Source organism: Onychostoma macrolepis, chromosome 15, assembly GCF_012432095.1.
Source record: "Onychostoma macrolepis isolate SWU-2019 chromosome 15, ASM1243209v1, whole genome shotgun sequence".
NCBI classification, from domain to species: domain Eukaryota; kingdom Metazoa; phylum Chordata; class Actinopteri; order Cypriniformes; family Cyprinidae; genus Onychostoma; species Onychostoma macrolepis.
Window position 1 is genome coordinate 21,782,286 of NC_081169.1, and position 27,564 is coordinate 21,809,849.

A 27,564-nucleotide genomic window follows, 5' to 3' on the forward strand; every position below is an offset into this window, starting at 1 on the left:
TATCGTATAAACTTCTCTATGAAAAATAAATAAATAAATCAAAATAATAATCAAAACGATAAGATACACTAAAATCGATTCACACTAAAATCGATACTGGTCTGCACTTCACTATAATGTAAATGTCACGCAGCTTTGCCACACAGATTTTGAAAACTGGACGGCTAAATAAAATGTGCGGTGCGCCAAAGAAATAGACTAAAAGGGTAACGTGGCTGTAGATCTGAGATACATACATACATACGTATAGAATCTATGCCTACACAGGAGTAAGCCCTGTCTAGGCGCTACCCCAGTATGGTTTGTGTCAAGCCATTTGTTAGTCTGGTTGTTTGATGAGAGGGAGATGAACGTAGGAGTTGCAATAAACACTTTTATTCTGTTGCACAAAACTGAAGACGACATGATGACGGCACCATTTGATCCTTGCTTGACCAATCAGTGGAAAGGGGCTTTTCATTTCCGCCCACACGTGGAAATCGAACATTCAAGCTGTTTATCCATTTTCTACCCCTGAATGTAAGAACGGCAAATCAAGGCAATTTCTTGTTTTTTCTTTTTTTTGAAAAAACGAAAAACGAAAATGGTGCGGTTTTCTCGTGTTTCTTTTTTCAATTTTAAATCAAAAAACGAATGAACGCAACGTACACGGACCGAAATGCCTGTCTAATTAATTGAGTTTTACAGTTTTATCTTCCATTAAGGTCCGTGTACCTTCGGATAATTCGTTTTTTTATTTAATATTGAAATCTGAAAAATGAAAAAAACGCCACATTTTTCGTTTTTCATTTGTTCAAACAAAACGAAAAATCAAGAATTCGGCTTCAGTTTTCGTTTTTACGTTCAGGGACAGAAAAGGGATAAACTACTTGAATATTCGATCTCTACAAGTGGGCGGAGTGAAACGCCCCTCTCCGCTGATTGGTCAACCAAACATTACAACATAATAATAGTCCTTAAAAATAATAATAATAGTCCTCTGCTTCTACAGATTCTTAACATGTTTATTTCTGCTACATTTGGTCTCTTTCTCTTCATCAAACAGCCAGATTAACCAATGGCTTGACACAAACCGCATCGAGGCAGAACCTTTCAGTCCTCTGGCACACCGCCTGTTTTATTATATAGCCACCTATCAAAATTTGTGTGGCAAAGCCGCGCGACGCACTGCAGCGCGGGAAAATGTATTGTAGTGAAGCGCAGACCAGTATCAATGTATGTGAACGTACACAGAGTCATAACTTTTGTTTTAGACAATACGCTACGTTTTGGACAATGGAGGAACCTAAATAATATGACAGATATGACAAGATATGACTTTGTGTAATTTACCTTCACATCACATCTATTAGCTATTTTTCTATTTTGAGTTTTATTCACAGAGCACTTTATAGCAAATCATATTGTTATCCCACTGGCATGGGACTATTTGTTCCTCCATGGTGCTGTTTTAGTGAAATGTGAATTTGACGTCATGATTTGAAGGTGAACTCGGTGCTCACACCTCATGTTTGCGGCTAAATGCAAATTATCATAATTGACGGACAGCTATGCCCTGAAAAGACATCAGCACTCCGGCTGTTGATGTTAATAACGTGTTTTAATGTCGGTAATAATTTCACCACCATCAACGCATCTAATATTCTCTCTGAGTTTCCATGTTCCCTTACGAAAATTAGCCATGGTTTTAACACGAATAAATACATTTATAGTGGTCTGCGCTAATACAATCTCCCGCGCTGCAGTGCGTTGTATGGGAAGCCAAACAACCAAAAAAATTTGAATTTGAAAATCTGGAATCTGATGGTGCAAAAAAAAAAAAAAAAATCTAAATATTGAGAAAATCGCTTTTGTCCAAATGAAGTTCTTAGCATATATTACTAATCAAAAATTAAGTTTTGATTTATTTGGGGATTTACAAAATATCTTCATGGATGATCTTTACTTACAGTAATATCCTAATGATTTTTGGAATAAAAGAAAAAATTGACAATTTTGACCCATACAATGTTGGCTATTGCTGCAAACATACCCTTGCTTTTTGTGGTCCAGGGAATTTTTTTTTTTTTTTTTTTTTTTGGTCTCTAAAGACCAGGGAACATCCAAGGTAATGTTCTTTAACTTTAACAGTGCAATTTTATATAATGGCTACGTTTGTCAGGCTTTTATCTACGCTACATATTAAATAAATAAATAAATAAAATTTAATTAATTGATTTAAAAACAAACTCTTTTCAAAATTGTAAATTGTATGTAAATTCAATATGATGTATTTTGAATTTTGCACTGCATTTATTTTAGGGTTATTAACTTAATACTGATCTTCATTATGTTAACGTGCAGGGAAAAATACGAACTTCTTATGTTCGCGCTGCGCTGTCAGTTCGGTGGCGCTAGCAAACACGTCCTCCCTGCGCTGTAGAGTCGGTCGTGCCGCTCGGTCCATTGAGCCTATGACAGGACAGCGCGCAAACTCTTTAATATCGCACTGTTTCTCCCACTTTTGGGTTGTTTGGCTTCCCATACGTTGCGCAGTTTTGCCACACAGATTTTAATAGGTGCCCTACTAAAAAAAAAAAACAATAGAAGCCCATTAGAAACCATCACAGAAATTCCAGTGGTTTACATTAAAATACCATTATGAACCATTAGCTTTTTCCAGTAAAACCATTACAAAATTCCTTTTTGTAGTGTGTTTTGGGCATTTTTCCAATAGGATTTAACATCCCACCAATAGAATCTATCACATACCAGTAGACACCACTATAGTTTCCATTAACACCAATACAATTCCCATCATAACCATTAAATCCATTACATTTTCTATTGTGTTTTGGGCAGGGTTCTATTGTTTTTTTCAGCAGGGTGGTTAGCTATAATAAATCAGGCGGCCGTGCCAAAGATGTAGGCTAGTAGGTAGTTGTGTGTGCAGGTACGAATTAAATTAATATTTATGAGATTTCAGGGGTAGGTTGCAGAATTTAAGCCTACACAAAAGAAATCTCTGTCTAGGCTCTGCCTCGGTATTGTTTGTGTCAAGCCATTCCTTAATCTGGCTGTTTGTTGAAGAGAAAGAGATCAAATGTAGTAGAAATAAACACTTTAAGAATACATAGTAGCGGAGGACTTTTATTATGTTTTTATGACTATTATTATGTTGTAATGTTTGGTAGACCAATCAGCGGAGAGGGGCGTTTCACTCCGCCCACTTGTAGAGATCGAATATTCAAGTAGTTTATCCCTTTTCTGTCCCTGAAAGTAAAAACGAAAAATGAAGCCGAATTCTTGATTTTTCGCTTTGTTTGAACAAATGAAAACGAAAAGGTGGCGTTTTTTCATTTTCAGATTTCAATATTAAATCAAAAAACGAATTATCCGAAGGTACACGGACCCATTAAACACAGAACGTTGTGACGACGTCGCCAGTTCGTCGTCCTTTGGTCAGCGCGACATTACTTTATGGCGACGTTGTGAGGACGTCGTGGTAAAGTTCCATTTTTTAGAATCTTGGCTAACCTCAGTGTTGCCAAACCCCTCCCTCAGAAAATCTCTAGAACCACCCTCAAAAGTCTCCATTTTTCAAAAAAAGTCGCCAAATATGAAAAGAAAGTAAATACAGGTAAATTTGGTAAAGGTAAAGGAAAGTAAATATATCTACTTTACAAATAATGACAGTATAAAAAATATAACAAAAGATGTAGGCCTATAACAAAAAAATCTGAAGTGAAATTAGGAAATGCTTAGGCCTACTTGTAACTCTACAGGACACATTTGAATCAGTAAATTCTGAATCACAAATTCCAAGTATGGGTCACTTTCTTTTCTTTCTTTCTTCTTTTACTATTACTATTACTACAAAGTAAGTGCAAAATACTGCATCCCAGCACACATGACACGATGATGCACTGTGTCTCTCAGTATCTGGCTGACATGATTGTGCATGAATTGTGGCATAACTTTTGTGTCTGTGGTTAAAACAAGATGTTCATGCACTGATCTAATCATATTTTTCTCCACCATCTTGATGTTTATAATGAAATGGTGGTGTGTGTCATCATGTCTGAATGCAGTGGCGGTTCTACATTGAATTACTCCCCGGGCGAGACCCCCTCTGAGCGCCCATCCCCCATTCGAGAAAACTCACGACCAGAAGTCAAGACTAGACCACAAAGTCAAAATAGCAGTATTCTTTAGTGATATGTTATTTACACAGTGCAAATAGCTTTAGATTCTATTTATTCTATGTTAAAATAAAATAAAAACATGGCGAAAAACATTATTAGAGAAAAACATTACTTATTGCAAAAATAGTGGTAATTATCTGCACTTCTGCATTGTAATACATTATAAAATAGTATGCAATAACTTATTGAGTGTAATTTTTTTATTTTATTTCTAATTATTAAATGGATGCCACCTTATTGGGACAAAAGCCCTCTCTACACCTACCCTAACCCTACCCGATACTTTGTTCAACTCTTTGATTATTTCCTTCATTTTTATTAAAAAAATAAATGCTTTTCTGATGTGATGTGTACGGAGCCCCTAAAGGGACATTGGCAAAAAAAAAAAAAAAGATACCTATCGCGTGCGCACGAGAAACTATCGCGTGCGCACGAGAAACCTATCGCGTGCGCACGAGATACTAACGCGTGCGCACGAGATACTAACGCGTGCGCACGAGAAAACTATCGCGTGCGCATGAGATACTATCGCGTGCGCACGAGAAACTTTCGCGTGCGCACGAGATACCTATAGTTACAGTTTCCGGTTGCATCACTTCTGCCATCTTACACAGAAGAAAACAAGAGCATGCATGTGCATGAATTAGCCTAATTGAGATCTATTTTGGCCTTCAATACTAAAACATTGTGTCTGTTCTTGCATTCGGACACAGATAAATCATCACTGAACAGCATAAGAACGGCTTTTTCTCTCAGGCTATATTCCACCTGAGCAATAACTAACATCTCAGGACTGTCCATCTGTACATAACTTCTCAAAACTTTTCATCTGTAAAATAGCACATTCATAATTCTTTCTATTTTCTCTATAGGCCTATGTTGTACATAACCTAAAACATCTGCACATTCATAATTCTATTTTATCTATAGTTTTATTACCATAGTTATTGTTTTTTAATGCATTGTCTATTCTGTTTATTATTAGCCTTATATTTCACTCTATTACCTTAAATTATATGCATGACTACACTCTCTCTGTACTTTCTCCACTGGATGCTCCTGTCACCAAGACGAATTTCTTGTGTTTTTGTGCGTGTAAACACACTTGACAATAAAGCTCTTTCTGATTCTGACATTTAAAACGCATTTTGAGGTCTGGAAGGATTGGTAGCTACAGTATAAAAGCTCAAATTTTAGATTTCGATATGGCAATAGCCTATTGTCCCACATAAAACTTTAATAGCCAGTCAAATATGTATATAATCGAAAGCGATTAATTTATTTTTGATAATTATTACTTTACTTCAGTTTGGTTTTCAATAACTGCTGTTAGTTTCGTTTCATTTTCGTTTTTTATTTCTTTGACATTTCTTTGACATTTTTCTTTCTTTCTTGATAAATAAATGCCTTTATTTTCGTTAAATACAGTTCCTAATATAACATTTTACCGTTTAAATATGTATACGATATTTCATTTACTTCTAAAATGCTTGTTAAACGAGTTTAAATGTAATAAATATTGTATTCATGTTTAAACAGTAAAATATGTTGTATTAAGAACTGTATTTAACGGAAATAAAGGCATGCAGGCAAATAAAGAAAGAAAGAAATCTCAAAATAAATGAAAAACTAAAATGAAACAGTTATTGAAAGCCTATAACTACAATAAAGTAATAATTCTAAAAAATGAATGTGACGAACATTCTAAAATGAGTAAAATGATATAAAAAATAAAATATATATAATATAAAAAAATTATATATGACTTGTTGGAATCAGACAAAAAATGACTGAGCTACAGCCGTTTGAAGGCAATAGAGGCGGGCAGCAGATCTGATTTTGAGAAAAATCGAGTTAAAGATTACAAAGCAAAATCACCAAGCAACGTTGCATATTTTCCTCCAATTCTTTTCTTAATAATAATGACTATATATTTATCAATCACAATATAGCTATTTTTTTTATCTTTGTTATTCAATATAAGAACAAATATGCAAATAAACGGTAGTTTAATCAAGAGCATGCAAGTGATTCCACATTTTCTTTTTATGTATGATTAATATTGAGACAGATCTATATTAAGACCTACTGTAATGCATAGATCAATACGCAATAATTGTACTTTATAAGGGAGATCGCGCACTCGAGGAAAGGCACTCGCTTTGCAAATGTCAGCGCGATCGTATTGTTTTCGTCAGCATATGTTTGAAAATCTTAAGACATGTTATATTAGGAACTGTATTTAACGAAAATAAAGGCATTTATTTATCAAGAAAGAAAGAAATGTCAAAGAAATGTCAAAGAAATAAAAAACGAAAATGAAACGAAACTAACAGCAGTTATTGAAAACCAAACTGAAGTAAAGTAATAATTATCAAAAATAAATTAATCGCTTTCGATTATATACATATTTGACTGGCTATTAAAGTTTTATGTGGGACAATAGGCTATTGCCATATCGAAATCTAAAATTTGAGCTTTTATACTGTAGCTACCAATCCTTCCAGACCTCAAAATGCGTTTTAAATGTCAGAATCAGAAAGAGCTTTATTGTCAAGTGTGTTTACACGCACAAAAACACAAGAAATTCGTCTTGGTGACAGGAGCATCCAGTGGAGAAAGTACAGAGAGAGTGTAGTCATGCATATAATTTAAGGTAATAGAGTGAAATATAAGGCTAATAATAAACAGAATAGACAATGCATTAAAAAACAATAACTATGGTAATAAAACTATAGATAAAATAGAATTATGAATGTGCAGATGTTTTAGGTTATGTACAACATAGGCCTATAGAGAAAATAGAAAGAATTATGAATGTGCTATTTTACAGATGAAAAGTTTTGAGAAGTTATGTACAGATGGACAGTCCTGAGATGTTAGTTATTGCTCAGGTGGAATATAGCCTGAGAGAAAAAGCCGTTCTTATGCTGTTCAGTGATGATTTATCTGTGTCCGAATGCAAGAACAGACACAATGTTTTAGTATTGAAGGCCAAAATAGATCTCAATTAGGCTAATTCATGCACATGCATGCTCTTGTTTTCTTCTGTGTAAGATGGCAGAAGTGATGCAACCGGAAACTGTAACTATAGTATCTCTTGCGCACGCGATAGTTTCTCGTGCGCACGCGATAGGTATCTCGTGCGCACGCGATAGTTTCTCGTGCCCACGCGATAGTATCTCGTGCGCACGCGTTAGTTTCTCGTGCGCACGCGATAGTTTTCTCGTGCGCACGCCTTAGTATCTCGTGCGCACGCGATAGTTTCTCGTGCGCACGCGTTAGTATCTCGTGCGCACGCGTTAGTATCTTTTTTTTTTGCCAATGTCCCTTTAGGGGCTCCGTAGATGTGATTTGAAATTTAAAAAGGGAGAAAAAAAGTTCGCCAAAAGGCAGATTCGAACCCTGGTCGATCGTGTCGAAAGAAGTGTAACGCAAATTTTACCATCTGCACCACTGAATCTGACAACTAGTCTTTTGCATATTTGACTATCCCAATCATACATTTGTGGGTGGAGTTAATCTAAATAGCCTCTGCCAGCAACATAGCTATTTGCACTTAAATAGACACTCCGATTTTATTTATTTTTTTATATTCCCAACAATTAAACAGTTGCCCACATGAAAAAAACACTTCCCGCGCCCCTGGGTGTGACTTTAGCCCACTTGTCCCACTAATTTGAGAGTTTTCCTCCCTTTTCCACTTCTCACACAGCTTCTGTGCTCGGTACCTTCTCAACAAGCAGGGGCGCCAATTTGCCAATTCCCCGCACAGTTATATGATAGATAATATGATAGATAATAGAAAACCGCTTAGCGTCGCAGATTATTATTTTTTTTCCAAGTGCTTGTGCCGCCCCTCACGTGTCATGAAAAAATGCCGCCCCGGGCGGCTGCCCCGTTCGCCCATGCCTAAAACCGCCACTGTCTGAATGGCAGATGTACTGATGTGTGTTCACTGCGCACGCAGACTCATTAGGTGCGTTCGACTTTAAGCGGCGCTGCACAGAATGGTCAGTGTATGACATCAAAGTACCGCGAGAGCGATAAGAGAGCAGACGGATCCTATGCATTCAAATCGCTCTCGCGGTACTTTGATGACACTGACCATTCTGTGCAGCGCCGCTTAAAGTCGAACGCACCTATTGGCATGATTGAGAGCAAACGTGAGAGGCCTAGTGTGGCCAAGTAAAAAATTAAAAATCTCCAAAAAAATCGCTATTTTTATTTAAATATAGCTAAAATAGCTCCTTGTCGCAAAAAATCAATACAAGTCGCAGCAACAATGAGAAAGTTGCTAAATTTGGCGACAAAATCCCCAAATTGGCAACACTGGCTAACGTTCCATAAACGTCGTGGGCACGTCCTCAAAAGACGTCGCTTGTTAGTCCCACGAAGAACGTTGTAGCGACGTGGTCATCTGGTCTCATGATAACTTTTCATATTATTGCACTACATGTATTATCATGTTAAGATACCATTTGGATAGCCTATATTTTGGAAAATTTTAAAAGATGGCATGAATTATTATATTTAAATGTATGTGTCATCAAATTAAGGACAAAACAAAAACCAAATAGTTTGCTTAGCAAATGGTGATCATTGTTAATTACATGTTTGTGAATGACTGAGAATGAGATCTATTGAAAGAGGGCAAGGGACAAATTAACTTTTAAACCAGCAGCGCGCGGCGCGTCACTGTACTGCTGCGCGAGAGTGCGCGTGCCCGTCATTAACGGTCAACTTCCAGCAGACGGGCTCGGAGGAAAAGGTAAGCGCTATAAATCTACTTGTATTCATCGTTTTTACTGATTTATAGATGTCACCAAAGATGAGTGTTTTGTATTTTTGTAGGTTTTCCGATTTAATTTAATAAATAAATGCCCTGTTCGTTTAATTAGCTCACGAGCAGTCTCATGAGGCGGTCTGAGGTACGTTAACCGTTAAAACCTTGAGATACAATTTTATACCTTTCTTTCAACTTTAACCGTAGTAAAGTTAATTAGTTTGTTTGACTTCCTGCCGTTCGCGCTAGTCGATGATGCTCATGTTAGCCATACTGTAAACTTGAATATAAACCGCTGTATGAAGTTTAATTAGACCGAGGCTGCCGAAATCATGTTCAGTGTGTGGGATTAATAATTTCCGCCTTTTCCCCTCAAGTGACAGGCCTGTAAATTGTGTCATCTGCTCGTTAATGGTGTTTTTTACATGCATGCTTTTTATGCTAGTTTAATCCTCAAATAGATCTGATACTTTAGTTTCAACAAATCTTTAATAAACAAATGGTTCACTTTTTTTAGGTCCTGACTGCCACCAGTTGAGTCAATGATTCAGTGAGTTGCTTATTAGAAAAGATGCTCCTTTGTTACAACATAGTATTATAAATGTTTTATTCATTGCTGTAAAACTAAGTTGTTTTTTTTTAATCATCAGGTGGAGAGACAATCTGGGCAGCAACAACAAGACAACTATTATGAGTAGAGATGGGTTTCAAGATCCAGGTGCAAGGTGCAATAAGATGCAAGGATCCAGGATCAAGAGATCATTCATCATGAAGACTGTTCAATAGGAAGCAGTGAATCCTTGGTGAAAAACTAAACCTGGTTGTTTCAGCATCACTCAGGCAAGACAAAATACATTTAAATTGATTTCAGTTGGTTATATGTTTCAGATCATCCTGACCATTCTGTTGTCCTGGATTTGAAGACATGCTGGAACTGCATTTCTCATGGCTGAAAGATTTGTGCAGCGGTATCCAGACATATAAGCACCCTTCCTGGACCCACACGACTAAAGGCTCTGGAGGAGAGACAGGTAATCCACAGGGTTGGATTTAGGGATTCAACTAAACCAATTTTTCAGAACCGATCCGATACCAAAAATTCAGAGTATCTGCCGATTCCGATCCGATACCAGTGCAGTTTAAAAAAAAAAAATCAATGTAGAATTTCTATACTTCTGTGTGTTGACCTGATCATCGCTCATTTGTGTGTTAAACACATTCTGCTAATTAGACAACTTCATTTTAATGAAAAATAACAAATGTATAAAAATATATACCGTATTGACCCGAATATAAGACGACCCTGATTATAAGACGACCCCCCTTTTTCCAGATGTACCTTTTGGAAAAGGCTTGTTTTTTCCCCTCTTTCTCTCTCTCTCTCTCTCTCTGTAAAACATTTTTTCTTAAATTATTTTCATATTGCATATTTTTCCTATTTTAATTTTTGTTTTGAAAGTATGGTAAATACTGGTAAAATGTACCAACAGTAAAAAGCACATCATATGTTTGGAATGATTTTGGATTTCGATGTTCTGATGTACTTCAAAGGCAAGTACTTTGTAACGCCTGTTTCACACATGCTCTGTTTTAGGGCTGGGTATTGATTCAGATGTCCCGATTCGATTCGATTTCGATTCGCAAGCTCTCGATTTGATTGGATTCTCGATTTTTTAAATATAGTTTTAAGACAAAAGCTATTGATATTTCTAAAAAATGAACAGTAAATGCAGTTTACAAATATTGAATTAATAAGAAATTAAGACCCACAGGCCTGTATTTTAAACCTATTCTTTTTTTGTATAGGGTCCTTAAACAATAATAGGGCCCTATAAAATGTTCTTAATTTGTCTGGTAATCAGATGAAGGCATAAAACATTACACTTCCTTTTATGTAAAGCACTTTGAATTACCACTGTGTATGAAATGTGCTACATAAATAAACTTGCCTTGCCTTGCCATTAATTTAATTTATCCTAATCAAATGAAAATTAAACCCTTTTATTTTTTGGCAAACAAAGTGCTGCACAACAGAGGTTTACTGTTAAAATTAAAAAGAAAACAAATGGGATTATTCCTTTAAAAATAAAGATTAATTAATATTTATTAGTAGTAGAAGCATTGAGTCTTAAGACTGCTCTTAATGTTAAACTAAACTTTTATTTTGATAGGTTGCCGTGAGGAATTTGCAGCTGCTGTGTATCATGTGATATGACTGTAGTTTTCTCAAATTAAACTGTAAAATGTTAATGAAATGACTCTGAGCAGCAGTGTGTTAATGTCATCATATAGTGAGACGGCAGAAGATGAAAACAGATCTTGTTTTAAATGTGTGCATTTAAATAACACGGAATAGTATACGCACAATAACGGATTTGGATTGTTCTCTGACCGATACCCGATCCGGCAGAAAATGCCAGTATCGGAGACGATACCGATCCTGAGTATCGGATAGATGCATCTCTAGGGGAAGTTGTGGCCTAATGGTTAGAGAGTTGGCCGTATGTCACTTCACTTCACTTCACTTCACTAGTTGGATTTCACAATTCAGTTACTCATAGCTAGATAGATATCAATTAATAGTCTAATTCCAGAGCCTTTGAGAGATTTTGTTTTTCCCCAGTCAGGAGGAATTTTGTTTAAATCGTTGATGTTCATATGGTCTTGTTATGAGAAGAATTACGAACTGAGCAGAGTACCTTATGATAGTGGTTTTCAATTCTGGACCTGGGGACACACAGCACTGCACATTTTATACATCTCTCTTCACTGACACAAGCTTAGTTTAGTTCATGGAGCTCTTTCCTAAGGAGTTGATTATCTGAATCAAGTGTGTTTAACGAGAGATATACGAAGTGTGCAGTGCTATGGGTCCCCAGGACCACAATTGTAAACCACTGCCTTTATGAGCACCTCCTGAGCTCCTAGTCATTTTTAAATGTTTAAAAAATATTGGAGTTGGCCTAAATTTGACCAATGTAAAGACTCTCCCCTATTCCTAAACCTTACACAACCACATCACTTTGCTTGTTCTGTCTGAGGGATCTGGGGGCATGGTCTCATTTAAGAAATTATGTAAACTTTAAAGTTACATTCGTCTATCTGGTTCACTTTGAGAGTTCAATATTAAGAGCTTCAATGCATGCTCAGCGTGGAAACTTAACAAAGAAAAAAGTCAATGCAATGACTCAACCCTCTTTTTAGTTACTGTAGACCCTTAAGAGTTTTATTAATAGGTTTTAAGCTAAATCTCCTAGCTAGGACACCTAGTAGTAAGATAAAATTTGCTGTGAAAATGGCCCCAGAATCTGCCTTTCCTTGAAGCTAGAGAACCACTTAAGATTTCAAAAAGATTCACAGTTTGTGGCCACCATCAAAAAAAGTCTCGGGTGACTTAATCCAAATTGTCTATAAAATTATTTGTTTAATTATTTTTATTTGTTTATTTTTGTGAAGATTCAAGGGAAAGATGAAAAATAAGGAAGTCTGGGAATGACTGAAGAAGACCGCAGCAAGGGAAGGAAGTAATCATCACAATGTAAGTTCTTTGAGAATGTGTGTGTATTGTTTATTACAAGTTGTGTTTTCATTTAAATGTAGCAATGTACACAGCTGGTCAAAATATTGAAATATATTGTAAAATATAATTTATTTCTGTGATCAAAGCTGGATTTCCAGCATCATTACTCCAGTCTTCAGTGTCACATGATCCTTCAGAGATCAAGAAACATTTATGATTATTTTCAATGTTGAAAACAGTTATGCTGCCCAATATTTTTGTCTACACCAGTGTTTCCCAACCTTATTTTTGCCGCTGCACAGTTTTGACCTGTAAAAAAATCCTGCGGCACACCACTAAGTATTATAAAAATAAAAAAACAGAAAGGGGAAAAGGTTTTTTTTTTTCTCAATAATTAAACATTGTGTCATCAGTAGGGTTGTATCGTCTATCGACGATAGTCAGCCATATGGACGATAGCTAATAAAAATGACGATAATACGGCTTATTTTCTAGTTCTTGTTTTTTTATTATTATTAGGCAATTATTATTATCAAAGTACAATTCATTGGCCCTTGCATAGTTTCACACTGACATCATCACAGTAACCTTCACCCACCAGACCGACGCAGAGGAATATATAAAAAAAATCATACATAAATTTATCAGTGTTAATATACAAAATTATGTAATAATATAACATTTTTGTTATTGTGTAGTTATGTTATTTTTGTTGTTGTTTACACTTTATGCAACTAAAACAAAACGAAAATCATGCGGTTTTGCCGTTTTTTTTAACATGGCTAAAATAACAGCTGTACAAAAATGATGTCTCTTTATAACAAGCAGGCTTGACATAATTTGTGAATGAAGGAAATTTAGTTTTAAAGTCGCTTGTAATACGTTTTCAAAAAGGAGTGATTCTCTTTTAAAAATCGTCATAAGCATTCCTTGCAAGCCGCAAATGTATGATGCGTATTCAGAATAAATGCACAATAATCAGTCGGCTATGAAAATGAAAAGCAGGTTTATTTCAAACTCCAACTTGTTTAACATATTTAACATAAAAGAGTGTTTATCTTGTCGCTAATAGCCAAACACGTTTCAATAAACAAAAAGCAAAAAATAAATAAAAAATTAAATAACCAAGAACTAAAACAATGCAAAAAATAAATAATTTATTTTTAGTTACATTGCTTACAGATTTAAAACAATATGACTGTTTACGATGCAAGAGTAATGCTTCTGTCTACAGATTTTTTGCCAAAAAAACAAGCTGGTTAACTTTTTCTGGTTTGAGTAGGCTGCGAAGGGGAGTAATTATGTTGCCGGCTGCGCTAAACACACGCTCTGAAGGGGTGCTAGTTGCGGTAACACAGGTATTTTTTTGCCAGGTTTGCCATTAAAGGAAAACGGCATCTATTTTCTTTCCACCAGTCCAGTGGCTTGTCATCACCATCAATTACTTCCTCTTGTAAGTAAGACGTGATTTCAACCTTCGAGCAAAGTCTGCAAACTGCCTGCGTGACATCAGTGGGGTCACCTTTTTCATCTGGTGTAAACCCGAAATATTGCCAAATAGGCGATGTGGCATTTTTCTTTCCCACCAACTCCATCCTCCTTGTCAGAATGATAGACGGTCCTCATTTCCCATGTGTCATTCCGCGTGATAATTAATAATTACGTTAATATTTAAATAAAAGTGTAAATAAAATAAAAAATGTAGACTAATAAGTAAATAAATGATCTTATAAATAAGCAAACAAATACATAAATAAGCAAAAAATTGCCCCTCCCCCCGATACTATCGTGTATCAGGCTGACGATAGGACGATATGAAAATGGGCATTATCGCGCAACCCTAGTCATCAGAGTTGGTATTTTGGCTTTATATATGATCAGACACTTGCACTTAATTTCTGAAAATCATACTCAAATGGAGTTAACAAGGTTTTTGACGAGCGATTGACAGAGATCTGTGTTTTCTCCATCATTAGAACGGCCGCATCTGAGGCAGTAAATTAATAGCTTAGCGTTTTCATCAGTTTGCAGGTTATAAAGTTTATTGTAGATATATGGGCACTCAGTTTCTCTTGTTGTTAATGATAACGATGACCAATTGCACTGATTTAAAATAATAACAACAAAATATAATAGAGAAGGAAGTTTTTGATAATCTTCCATGGCACACCTGACCTGTCACGGCACACTGGTTGGGAAACACTGGTCTACACGACGGTTCAAAAGGTTGGAGTGACTAAGATTTTTTCTTTTTTTTTCTTTGGGAAGACATTAATAGCAAGGATGCATAAAATTGAATTAAAGTTATAGAAAATACTTATTATATTACAAAAGATTTGATTTAATTTTTTTTTTACTTTGTTTTTTATTTTTTTTTAATGTTTTGAACTTACTTATATTGTAAAAGAATCATAAAGAAAAATATCACGATTTACACAAATATTAAGGAGCACAACTGTTTCTAGACTACATTTACATGTGCACAAATAATGTGATTATTTCCAATAATCAGAGTAAGGACTTAATCACATTATGATGTTTACATGTCAAGAGCAAAGCTCTTCACTCCCGTTTATATGCAATTTCCATTATTCGTATTATTTGAGTTGTGGTTATTTTTTTACCGCCATTATTCACATGACATAACCCCACTGCTCAGTACAAATAGGTGTGTTACTGAGTAGGTGTGTTACTGGCCGCTGTTTTAATTTGTCTAATGCAAAACATGTTTGTATGTTTGTATTCCATACATTTTCGCCACCATAGCAAAGTGATGGCAGTGTCACTTCAGCTGGGTTTGCCTGCACTGGATGAGGGTGAGGAGCAGAGACTGGTGTGCTGACAGAGTTTAGTGATTCGGCTCTCCAGAAATGCAAAGCTTTCTTCCCCATCATTTCTAATCTGAGGTGCGTTTCCCAAAAGCAACTATGGTCACAAGTTCCATACTTACCAATAGAGTTCAGTGGAACTAATGACCATAGTTAGCTATCGATGCTTTTGGGAAACGCACCCCTGCAGGTGCGTGTCACGTCATTCATGTACGTCACGAGCACATGCACACTTTGGTCAGAGAGGCAATAATGTGATTAGGTGCATGGAAATGCACTGATTGATAATAATCAGAAATGTTTCTTAAGCAGCAAATCAGTATATGAGAATGATCATGTGACACTGAAGACTGGAGTAAAGGCTACTGAAAAATTCAGCTTTGCCTCACATGAATGAAATACATTTTAAAGTGTATTAGAAAAAGGGTATGAAAACTGTTATTTTAAATTTAAAAAATATATATATTTTACAATATTAATGTTTTGTACTGTAAATTTGGTCAAATTAATATTGCAGAAGAGATTTATTTTGAAAAACATAAAAAAAAAAAAAAGATTCCAGATTTTTGACTGGTTGTGTTCATACATTAGCAAAATTAACATGATGATATCCTCCCTTTCAGCTGCCAGAGAAGGATATTGACAGTGCAGGCTCAGGACGGCGAAGAGAAGGAAGAACACCTTTAACATAATTTTCTCATACCTTTGTCATGTGTTATAATAAAAACAATAAACCTGACTACAATAATATGGTAAATTTTATTAAAAGATTCCAGTTTGCAAGGAATCTGGAGTCTCTGACTCTGCACTAAAGGAGCTCTTTGCTGAGGAAGACCAAGTGCTGAGGAGGAGCCTTGTTTTACAGCAAAACACTGCATCAACCCTCCATGACAAGATGAAGAGTGAAGAGTCTCCCTCCTGTCCTTCCCTCAGAAGAGCCTGTCTTCTGCTGCTGGGGTAAGAACGACACTCTTCCTCTTCTCTCACAGCCGTCCAGCACCTAACTCTGCCTCCTCAGCACTGTCTGAAAGAGTCTTCTCCACAGTCAGTAATCAGAGATCACAGATTCTCCTGAGAAAGTCAACATGCTCATTTTCCTAAACAAAAACTGTTTGTTTTTGGGGTGGGCCAAATTATACAGGAGTGATGCTAGAAATCTTTATATTGTTCATTTTACATATCTTTACTCTTTATGAATGTTATTTTCTTTATTTATTTTATCTTCTGAGAAGCCCAAGAACTATGGTTCTTTGGTAATTGTAACATTGTTTAGGTTTATCTTCTGATAGTGAAGCTGTATTAAAGCACATCAGCACCAGATATTAATGAAGTATCTACTGAATTGTTTCATATCTTTTTATCATGTCTTTATTTTTTTGCACCAAATTAAGGGAGTTGTATCAATAAGAGTACTGATAATTATTGATAATTTTCACTGATAACAGCATTATTTAACTATGCCCACCCTTAATGAGACACAAACTTTTTCAGTTGATTATATGGCATAGCAATCTATGAATTGATGTGGTCAGTTTTCTGTGCTCATGACTTGGTAACACTTTGCATGGTTAAAGAACAGGTGTAATGTTCAGAATGTTTTGGTTTAGTATTTGTGGAAAGTAGCACTGAATAAATGTGGATTCATGAATGAATGCATTGTGTTTTTGTCTATTTTCTATTAGAATTTAATGTTTTTGAATTGGTTTGCACTGCATGTATGTAATGAATGTATTTACTATAAATCCCCTATAATTAAATTACTGTTAGATTTTTATAAGGTTTCTTTTTTGCACCAAAGATGAGTTTATTAGTTCTATATGTATTTCAAGGTAATGGTCGGAACACATTCTCAGGACCCGGACTAAAGGTGAGGTGTAAATATTAAAAATAAAAATTAACGTGGTATTTTAGTCCTATAGGACATACTTGGTACGTTGCTGCGACCAATATGATCCGGTACTGTGACGTCCTCACAACGTGCCGGTTTGGTCCTTGGGACGTTCTCAGCACGTTCCAGCGACGTAACAAATAACGTCGCCACGACGAATATGGGAATCACAAAGTTACGTCGCAGGAACGTTATTTGGTACGTCGCTGCGACGTATATGGTCCGGTCCAGTTACGTCGTCACGACGTAACTGTGTTAGCTGGGAAGATAGCTACTTGTTTGTCTCAGATCCTTCACAATTTGCTTTTTTAGCATCTTGTTATATATTCTGCAGATTTTATGTTTGAGTTTACGTTTATTCTCCTGGTAGATATTGTCTAAAAGTATTTTTATTATTATATAAAAATATGATTACAAATGAATAACTTAAACAACAGTATGTAGAGTAGATTGAGTACAGTAGACACTTTCTGCTTTTTTCACCAGTATACAAAAACTAGACTGAAAAAAACTGAAATGAAGCGATTTTTTTACATGATATTTCTTTTGCTTGTGTACTAAAATATCCATAGCCATAAGTAGTTTATATTTTCCACAATTAGCTCATAAACATAAGGTGCATTTTTGTTTCAACTGTACCCATATGGTTGAGACACCCATATGAGTTGAGACACCCATTCTTAATGCTCTAAAGCTGGCTAACCAGTTATTGCAAATGTAATAAATTACAAAATTACAGTTTTAAAATTTACAGTTTAAAAATAAATGTATTTGTTTGCTTTATTTAATTCAGATTCAGTTCAACAAAATAAGAACAAATATTTAACACTACAAAAAGATATGGCAAACAGTACAAATGTAAACTAGTAAAAATAATAATACACACCTGTATATTCTATAACCCTACACCTAAACCTGTGCATCACTCAACTTTATGCATTTTTACATTTTCAATCATTCTGTATGATTTATAAGCTTGTTTTATCATGGGGACCTAAAAAATATTCCCATAAGGTTAGAATTTACTGGTATTATACTTGTGGGGACATTTGGACATTACACTCTTAAAAGTGCTGGGTTATTTCTGTAAACACATTGTTGGGTTAATTGTGCTGGGTCATAATTCTGGGTTGTTTGCGGTACTGTAAACACATAGTTGGGTTGTTAGTGCTGGGTCAAATGACTGCAAGGGGTTCTTTCACCACTGAACACCTGGGTTGGGTTATTTTGACCCAACCGCCCTGCTGGAAAAACCAGCATATGTTGTGTTTTGGTGCTGGTATGCTGGTGACCAGCATGGGATGCTGGTGGTACGCTGGTGACCAGCATGGGATGCTGCTGGGACGCTGGTGACCAGCATGGGATGCTGGTGGTACGCTGGTGACCAGCATGGGATGCTGCTGGGACGCTGGTGACCAGCATGGGATGCTGCTGGGACGCTGGTGACCAGCATGGGATGCTGCTGGGACGCTGGTGGTATCCCAGGTAGCCAAAATGATCCGGCCCGATAACAGCCCAAATCCGGCAAGCCGGAAGAAATAGCTCGGCCCGGATGCAGTTGCCGGACTCTTGTGAATTAATGACGCGCTAGAATCGGCCCGAGTACGCTGGTCCGAGTCCGGTTGCTGAAACTGAGCCGACACTGCCGGCATCGGGCCACAATCATGCCAGCATAGATTATACAATTAGCCGGTACTGGCCCGAGTCTGGATACCAAATGCAAATGTATATGAAATACAAACCAATATTAATTTAATTAATAACAACAACAAAATTTACCAAAACAATATTATATATATATATATATATATATATATATATATATAGCCTACATGGAAAAAAACTGTTCATGTAATTAATTGGTTCTCTAAAAACTACAAAAAATGTATTATTAAAGTCAGTATTTTTTTTTACAATGTTGTTTCCACAAATAACACACACACACACACACACACACACACGTGCAGTCCCCCTTCAAACCCCCCAGTTGGAATGACACCATATAAATTATGAGAATTTATTTGAATTTATTATTGAAAATTTGACATCAACAAATGCATAAACACTTTAGAACATCTAAGAACTCCCAAGACCTCAAGTTTATCCTAAAAGAGGACAGAAAAAAAGGAGAGAGAGATAAAGGGGACACATATAGACACATAGTTAGTCAGATCTCAGTGAACTCAATGGTAAATGGTAAATTTGGAGCATATACCTTAAGAAGAATTTCTTTGTTGTAGGACCTGCTCTCTTCTTCCATGCCTTCTGTTTATAAACTTCTCAGTTTCTCCATCCAGCACACTGCAGTATTTGCAGAAAAATAAATAAATATATATTTAATATTTATAAAAAATATAAATCAGAATCAGAAAGAGCTTTTATTGCCAAGTATGCTTGCATATACATGAATTTATTTTAGTGTCAAAAGCTTCCAGTTCACAGAGACAACAACGACACACAGACAATAAAAAGTAGTTAAATTCTGTAGATTGCCTGGGGAAAGAAACTGTTCTTGTGCCTGGCTGTCCTGGTATATATATATATATATATATATATATATATATATATATGTGTGTGTGTGTGTGTGTGTGTGTGTGTGTGTGTGTGTGTGTGTGTGTGTCAGCCTGGTATATGTGGCACAAGTTTGCCTATTTAAACATGAAGCTGGTTTTCCTAATCACAAAAATATTAGAAGAAATGTAGCAGGAACATTATTACACTATTCACATAATATGTTGTGTAAATAAATAATTAAAATTCACTAACAAACTACAAAATACATAACTTTTAAAACAGATCAGATAATGCAAGCCTGTTACATAAATAAATAAATAACTGCTGCATGACATATATTTAATGAACCTAAATAAAAAAATTGAGAAAATGTTTGACAGTCAGCTTAAAAAATATATACTTACAAAGCCAAAGACTGTGCTGTGCTGTGCTGTGGAGGCTTTGGGGTGCAGCAGCTACTGACACACAAACAAAGGGGAGAAAAAGAAAAAGCATCACTCAATATCAGATAATGTTTGTACAAACTGAACATGGCAAATCCAAGATGCAGGATGACTGCTAGACTGATCACTTACAACAATCGGATGAAAATCTGAAAAAAGAAAGAAAAAAAGAAATAATTATTTTCAATAATGAAAATATTTAAATTTTACTTGAATATGACTTTTATTTCTTCCCTGGTGTATACACATGCATACATGTTTTACTTTTATTGTAATTATTTGTTATTAAAAAGCAGAAATATTATTATTATTATTATTATTATTATTATTATTATTATTACAACTTTATTTCCAGACTCAAGGTCCATTAGCAAGAAACACACACTACAACCCAAAACAATTACACATTAAAAAAGACAGTTATCCCAATAGGTCCTCATGGAGGACTGATATCGCACATCAGTAAGCCCAGGATTTGACAACAACATTATAATATTATTATGTGAAACATCCAGGCGACAAATAAATTTATACATCAATTTTCTCCTTAAAGCAGGGAATGACTGTACTCTTGCCTTACATAATAGTTCACTTGCACTGCTCCATCTTGGTTTTTTCAGCAGAATCCTCATACAATCATTGTATGCAACCTGAAGCTTACATAGACTCTCTTTCTTAAACTTAACCCACAAAGGAGCAGTATACAAAGAAGTACAATATGCTCTAAAAAGGTTTATCTTTACCTGATCTGAACACATATAAAATTTTCTCACCAACATATTTGCTTGAGCATATAACTTACGACGTTGCCTATACATATCATCATCATCACTCATTTCATTATTAATGATATGTCCTAAATATTTTACTGTAGTACATACATTTAAAACTTGCCCTGATAAATAAAATTCTGGGAAATTCAAATCTCTATGTTCTTTGGTTCTACATATCATGGCAACACTCTTTTTTGTATTGTATTGCACATCATATCTAATCCCATAATCAGAACAAATATTAAGCAACTGTTGAAAACCAACACTACTTGGGGAAAAAACAACTAAATCGTCAGCATACATATAGTGATTGACTGTGGTATTACCAAGCATACATCCAGTCCTACAGTCACTTAATTCTTCTGACAGTTCATTCATATAAACATTAAAAAGAGCTGGTGAGAGTAAACCTCCTTGCCGCACTCCATTACTTACTCTAAATGAATTTGAGACACAATTATCCCACTTTATCTGCATACTTTGATTAGTGTACCAATATGTCAAAATTCTTAATATGCTATTAGGTACACCCCTTTGTCTTAGTTTACTGAACAACTTTTGATGATTAACTCTATCGAAAGCTTTAGAAGCATCAATGAAGCCGATTATAACAGTGGAATTTTGTCTTTTATACAGTTCTACTACTTCCTTCAGAGCATATATACACAAATCAGTACTATGGTGAGCCTTAAAACCAAACTGATTATCAGTGGTATCAAGATAAACACCTAATCGATCTAATATAATTCTTTCCAAAACCTTTGACACAACACTTACTAAAGCAATTGGTCTATAGTTATCCAAACTACCTACCTTGCCAGCCTTATCCTTAATAACCGGCAACAAGGTGACTGACAACATAGACTCTGGCAGCCGCCCATGTATCATAAAACCAGTAAAACAAATTGCGAGAAGAACCAGAAGTCTAGGGCTCGCAAATTTTAGGTGTTCAGCAGTTATTTTATCTAAACCACCAGTTTTCCTGTCTTTAAGCTGAATTATTGCTTGATAAACCTCATTTGTTGTAATACTCCCGGTATCCATAGAGACAACTTCCACTTTACGTCGCTCACTCTTTACACAATTAAACAGAGTAGAATAATGTTGTCTCCACAACTCTGCTATATTCTCAGCTCCCGTGACACCCTCAATAGAGCTTGGTAATGTCACATTACTCCGATTTATTGCTCTTACATCCTTCCAGAAAGCATTCACATTATTACAAAGTAGATTTTCTGCCATTGAATCAGCTCTCATCACTTGTTCATGTTTACAAATATAACGAACTGCATATTTATACTTGGCATTAGTTAACTTTTCTGGTCCAAAAGTGAACCTTGTCTGGGCCTACCAACTAAATCCCATGCCTTAAATGCCTCCTTTGCTTTTTTATGGTATGCTGATACATACTTTTTCCACCCTGGCTTACTATGATATTTCTTTTCAGGACAAATAAGATATGTTCTACTAGCCTCTTGCACAATTCTCACAATATCATCATACATATCACAAAAGGCTGTACCATGGGAAGTGACATTACAATTCACATCTGTACACATGATTGCATCTCTGGGTAATACCACCTTGTTCAACAGAGTGTCCGTTTTCACATAATATGTTTTAATATCTTCATCAGTAAGTTTAGACCAATCTAATTTTCCCAAAGCAGCCCTCTTACAGTCATATTTCATTTCGGGCAAACTTTCAAAATCAACAAGCATTAAGAATGGTACATGATCAGATATAGATTCCCCATATAAAATTGTCATTGACTGTATGGTATCATGAGCCTCAGCTGTACTAATACAATGATCAAGCCATGAAGTTGTATGCCAGGCTTCACTTATATAAGTATAACTGTCCATAGGTAACAACAATTTACTAGATAACTTAAAATTATTATCAACACAAAATGCAGCATATGCTTAGCAAACATAGAAGATTTGTCAGTAAGATCTGCATTCAAGTCCCCAACCACCAAAACACTTGCAAAATTATTTTCATTAATAAAAGAGCAAATAAAAGCAAATCTATTTAAATATTCATCCTCATTTTGTTGACATTCATATGGTGCATATACATTAAGGATAACTAACTCTTTACTAGAGCAACTTATCCGTACAGCAAAACACCAATCGACATCAACCTTAATGATATTTATCACCGAGTCCAACTTTTTGTGCCACAAGGTAGCCACACCACCCGATATCCTTATTATTTTTACTATTACTATCTCATAAGGATAGGCTACATTGGCTTGTGTGAGTCTTCTGTTTCTCGCTCGCTCGATCACACACGATGAGAGAGAGAGAGCGCGCGTTCAGTGTGCGTCAGTGTCGCGCGCGCTCTCAAGGCCCTTTCACACAGGACGCGGAATGAGCTGCGCTGCGCTATGAAACCCATTCATTTCAATGGCTTGCGCGGCGCGAAGGCGGTCAGTTGCTGCGCCGACCAAAGCGCACGCGCAGCGGAGCGCACCAGCGGCGAGCTTGCGCGCGCGCCGCGGTCAAAGTTCAAAATAGTTCAACTTTTGCCGCTGCGCTCTGTGACGTTTCCCCGCGCAGCCAATAGAAACGGGGCATCCAAACAAGCGCCAAACTCAAAATGGATGAACAGCTGATTCTCTGTGTCTGAATTTCCAGAGCTATACGATACAAGTTTGCGGTCGTATAGGGACATCGGGAGAAAAGCTGTGTCATGGAGACACATCTCTATTCAAGTTGGCATGTCAGGTGTGTTTAAAGTTAGCACGGGACAGATACATGTTTTGCTGCTGACCGAAAGGTGGAACAACAATCCAATGACTAGACGTATAGAACTCCCGCTAAAAATTTTGAAAACTCCGCCTACTTCGCTCTGGCGAGCATAGCGCAAATCGCCTTGTATCTGAAGGGCTGCGCTGAACCCAGCGGCAGGCGCAGCTCATGCCGCGTCCTGTGTGAAAGCCCCTTCACTCAGACAAATCTGTGAGACAACACTGCTTAAATGTGAAAATATTAATTGTAAAATGAATATATAGGCTACATTTTTTTTAAAATAACGTTACCTTGACCGACATGAATTTGAAACGAAAGGAGGTTTTCTTAGTTCTAGCAGATCTGCGCAAATGACGTCACACAGATATAACTGCATTAACGGTAATTAACGGTGCTGAAGAGCGGGCCGTACAAAATAAAGACGGAAAGGCTCGTTTATGTGAACAGTAGGCTCATTATGGAATTAGATTTGTGCCAAATAAAATGAATGTAATTTTTCAAGAAACTTATGAAAATATCAAGTGAAACTGAATAAAATGTCTTTGAAACTAAAAAATAAATAAATTACAGGCAAAATCTTTGACCTCGTTTTTAATACACTGCAGGTTTTGCAACTGTTTTCTCATCTTTCATTCGTTGATCTGTACTTACAAATGCACTTCCAGAGTTTTCATTTACCCTTCTAAAGTTTTCGTTCGCCATTCTGGCACAAAGCTCTCGTGGGGGCGGGGTTAACAGCGGTGTGTTCTCATTGGCTACTGAGTTTTTGATTGACAGCTTCTTGACCTGGAAGTGAAGGCGTCAGTATCGTTGCGCCTGTGTGGATGTGAGCGTCTGTTAGCAGCTTCCTATTTCATTTTAATGATATAAAGTTATGAGTTTTGTTTTTGAATTCAATCTGTATTCATCTGTTGCTACTACTCTGTCAACATAAGCTTTTAGGAGCATGAGAAAACGCGAGAGAAAAAGGTCATATTGAGGTTTAATTATTAAAGTACTGTAATACTGGAAATATCGTATAATGTCCAGTGTTCTCTTATTATATGTGTTTATTGCTCTTGATTCTTTTGCATTATAGGGTCTAATTAGGTTGAGCTGTTACATTTGAAATACAATACTATACTGTGATATTCAGACATCAAGAAAGTCTCACTCCAACCAGGCAATCAAACTCATTTTATTACATATCCCACACAAAGAATGTTCTTGCTGCCAATTGTTTTTATCATGCTGATCATTTTGTTTAGTTATTTTATTTAGTTAACATCATCTAACATTTAAAATTGGAAATACATTTTTAACAATCATCAACTCTTTCAAGTGTGACTTTTATAAACCAGTTGAATGAATGTAAATGAAAATATGAATTAATTCAAATAAATTGACATTCTTTATTGTCACTATAGCATATACACAAGTATCAAAGTGAAAGTCTTGGATGCAATTATGTTGTGACAGGAAAGACCAGAATCCACAAAACACTAACTGCATATATACATAATGCACAGTATTATTATAATTTACATTACCACACAACATGCACAAGAACACAACATACAGAATGTTTAAAATTCATGTTTTAAACACTGCAATGATCCTTTCAACAGTTCCTGTTACAGTATAAGTTACAAAACAGTGAATGAGTATGTAATGAGAGTGCAATATCAGTCTTTACGGGGATAGTCCACGCCAAAAAAAGAAAATTCTTTCATTTACTCACCTTCATGCTATTCCAGATGTATATAACTTTCTTTCTTGACACAAAGATTTTTAAGAAAATAATCCATTTCTAAGAATCCACATAACACAAGTGAACTGTAACCCATGCACATTTGACAGTTGAGTGGAAGCGATTATTAATAGTCAAAAGTTTATATTATTAGTGTTTTTCTTATCTGTTGTTTCACTTCAAAAGATACTGATTTAAAAACTAAGGTCAGATGGATTACGGTCATGGTCGCTGTGTGTGCTTTTTAAAGCATCTTTAGGACTCACAGAGATTAATTATTTGCCTAAAAATCTTAACTTGTGTTTTCCTGTCCAGTAGAAAGAAAGTACAGTAATATGCATTTGAGACAGCATGAGGGTGAGTAAAATTCAAAATATATATTTTTTTATTTTTGAACTATCCCCTTAACAATCACATGCTGTTGGTATGCCAATTCAAGATCAGCATAGACTAATAAGAATAAAGTGCAACCTCTTGTGTACTTGTGAACAGTGTTTGTTTTATCTAGAGCTCCAAAGAAGTAAAAATATTTGCATAATATCAGGTGCCTGAAGATCAAGATCCCAGTCATTCAAAGGTGATGTGTCTGAACACAATAAGACTCTTGTCTGATGAGGGCTCTCTGGTACTATCACTACATCCTCTGGGTCAGCATCAGAAGTTTATGGAAGAGTTGCTCTTCTCTCTGGAAACAGAGAAAGGACATGTATCATAGTCTAACAATACAAACTGCTTTGAACTCCCATGGCACATTTCAAACTTAAAATATTTCTAACAAATAAATACACAATATAATTATTTAATATATATATTAGTATTAACTTGGTACTAAAATACCTCAAAGTTATGTACCATTAATCATCTGTAATACCGCTGTGTAACCATTAGATGGCTCTGTATAGCCCTATATAATCATGACTGTGTATACCCTAGTTGCTGAAAACTGTTTTCAGTCATAATTATTTGCATGTATTAGGTTTTGCATTTGGATATATATTTAGGCATTATTTGTCAAAGTTTGTTTGTTTGTTTGTAAAAGGCTTACATTGCTAAAGTTGACAACGCAGTGATTGACAGCGGGCTTGTAAAATAGCATTGGTTATTGTCAGATACAGTAAATTTAGAACTGTACACTCTATGTGCTGGGGGAAAATATGAACTAATCGAAGCAAATATGATCTAATTGAAGACTGTAACTGTGTGTAGATAACCAGGTCCTGTGATTGGACTAAATCAAGAACACTTACTGTGAGTATCCTGATAACAACGATGATTGATGATCATGATGATTATATCATTCATCTGTGCTATTCCTAAGAAATCATCTCATCAATGTAGTGTAGCAGCAGAAAAATACTGATAAAATAATAATAAAAAATCTTTATATATCATTTTATATCATTAAAATGAAATAGGAAGCAGCTAACAGACGCTCACATCTACACAGGCGCAACGATACTGACGCCTTCACTTCCAGGTCAAGAAGCTGTCAATCAAAAACTCAGTAGCCAATGAGAACACACCGCTGTTAACCCCGCCCCCACGAGAGCTTTGTGCCAGAATGGCGAACGAAAACTTCAGAAGCGTAAATGAAATCTTCAGAATCGTAAACGAAAACTTTAGAAGGGTAAATGAAAACTCTGGAAGTGCATTTGTAAGTACAGATCAACGAATGAAAGATGAGAAAACAGTTGCAAAACCTGCAGTGTATTAAAAACGAGGTCAAAGATTTTGCCTGTAATTTATTTATTTTTTAGTTTCAAAGACATTTTATTCAGTTTCACTTGATATTTTCATACGTTTCTTTAAAAATTACATTCATTTTATTTGGCACAAATCTAATTCCATAGCTCATGGTACATTTAAATGACAGGCCGTCGATTTTATACTTATGTACACAAAAAATACTTTACCTCGTGAAAGCTCTCCCGTCAGGCGGTCCACTCAGAGTCCGGCTGTGCGCGTGATGTGACGACCGCAGCTTATATAACCTCTGGTTCTTTCGCGGGCTTTGCACGTGAGGTGTCAAATAGTCAAAGTTACATTTATATCTATTGAATGATTTTTTTTTTTTTTTTTTTTAATAATCTAAGATGTAGGCTACATTTAAATCACCTCATGTTATTTTTCCTGGCAAAAAAAT

At 35.8% G+C, this 27,564-nt stretch overlaps 2 long non-coding RNA genes across 5 annotated transcripts; one reads left to right on the plus strand and one right to left on the minus strand.

Moving 5' to 3' along the window:
• The first annotated feature begins 8,843 nt into the window (after positions 1 to 8,843).
• Positions 8,844 to 16,952, plus strand: LOC131520446 (uncharacterized). 4 transcript variants are annotated; one of them, XR_009266061.1, is made up of 6 exons: positions 8,896 to 8,955; positions 9,488 to 9,520; positions 9,621 to 9,773; positions 9,859 to 10,001; positions 12,427 to 12,508; positions 15,942 to 16,952. It is a non-coding gene; the product is annotated as an uncharacterized LOC131520446 (long non-coding RNA). The 4 variants fall into 4 exon arrangements; XR_009266062.1 differs by lacking the exon at positions 9,488 to 9,520 and having other exon boundaries at positions 8,844 to 8,955; XR_009266060.1 differs by lacking the exon at positions 8,896 to 8,955 and having other exon boundaries at positions 9,252 to 9,520; positions 9,842 to 10,001.
• Positions 16,953 to 19,354: 2,402 nt separating this feature from the next.
• On the minus strand, positions 19,355 to 20,392 carry LOC131520447 (uncharacterized). Its single transcript, XR_009266063.1, has 3 exons — positions 20,296 to 20,392; positions 20,125 to 20,175; positions 19,355 to 19,507 (listed from the first exon to the last, which is right to left on the minus strand). It is a non-coding gene; the product is annotated as an uncharacterized LOC131520447 (long non-coding RNA).
• Positions 20,393 to 27,564: the final 7,172 nt, after the last annotated feature.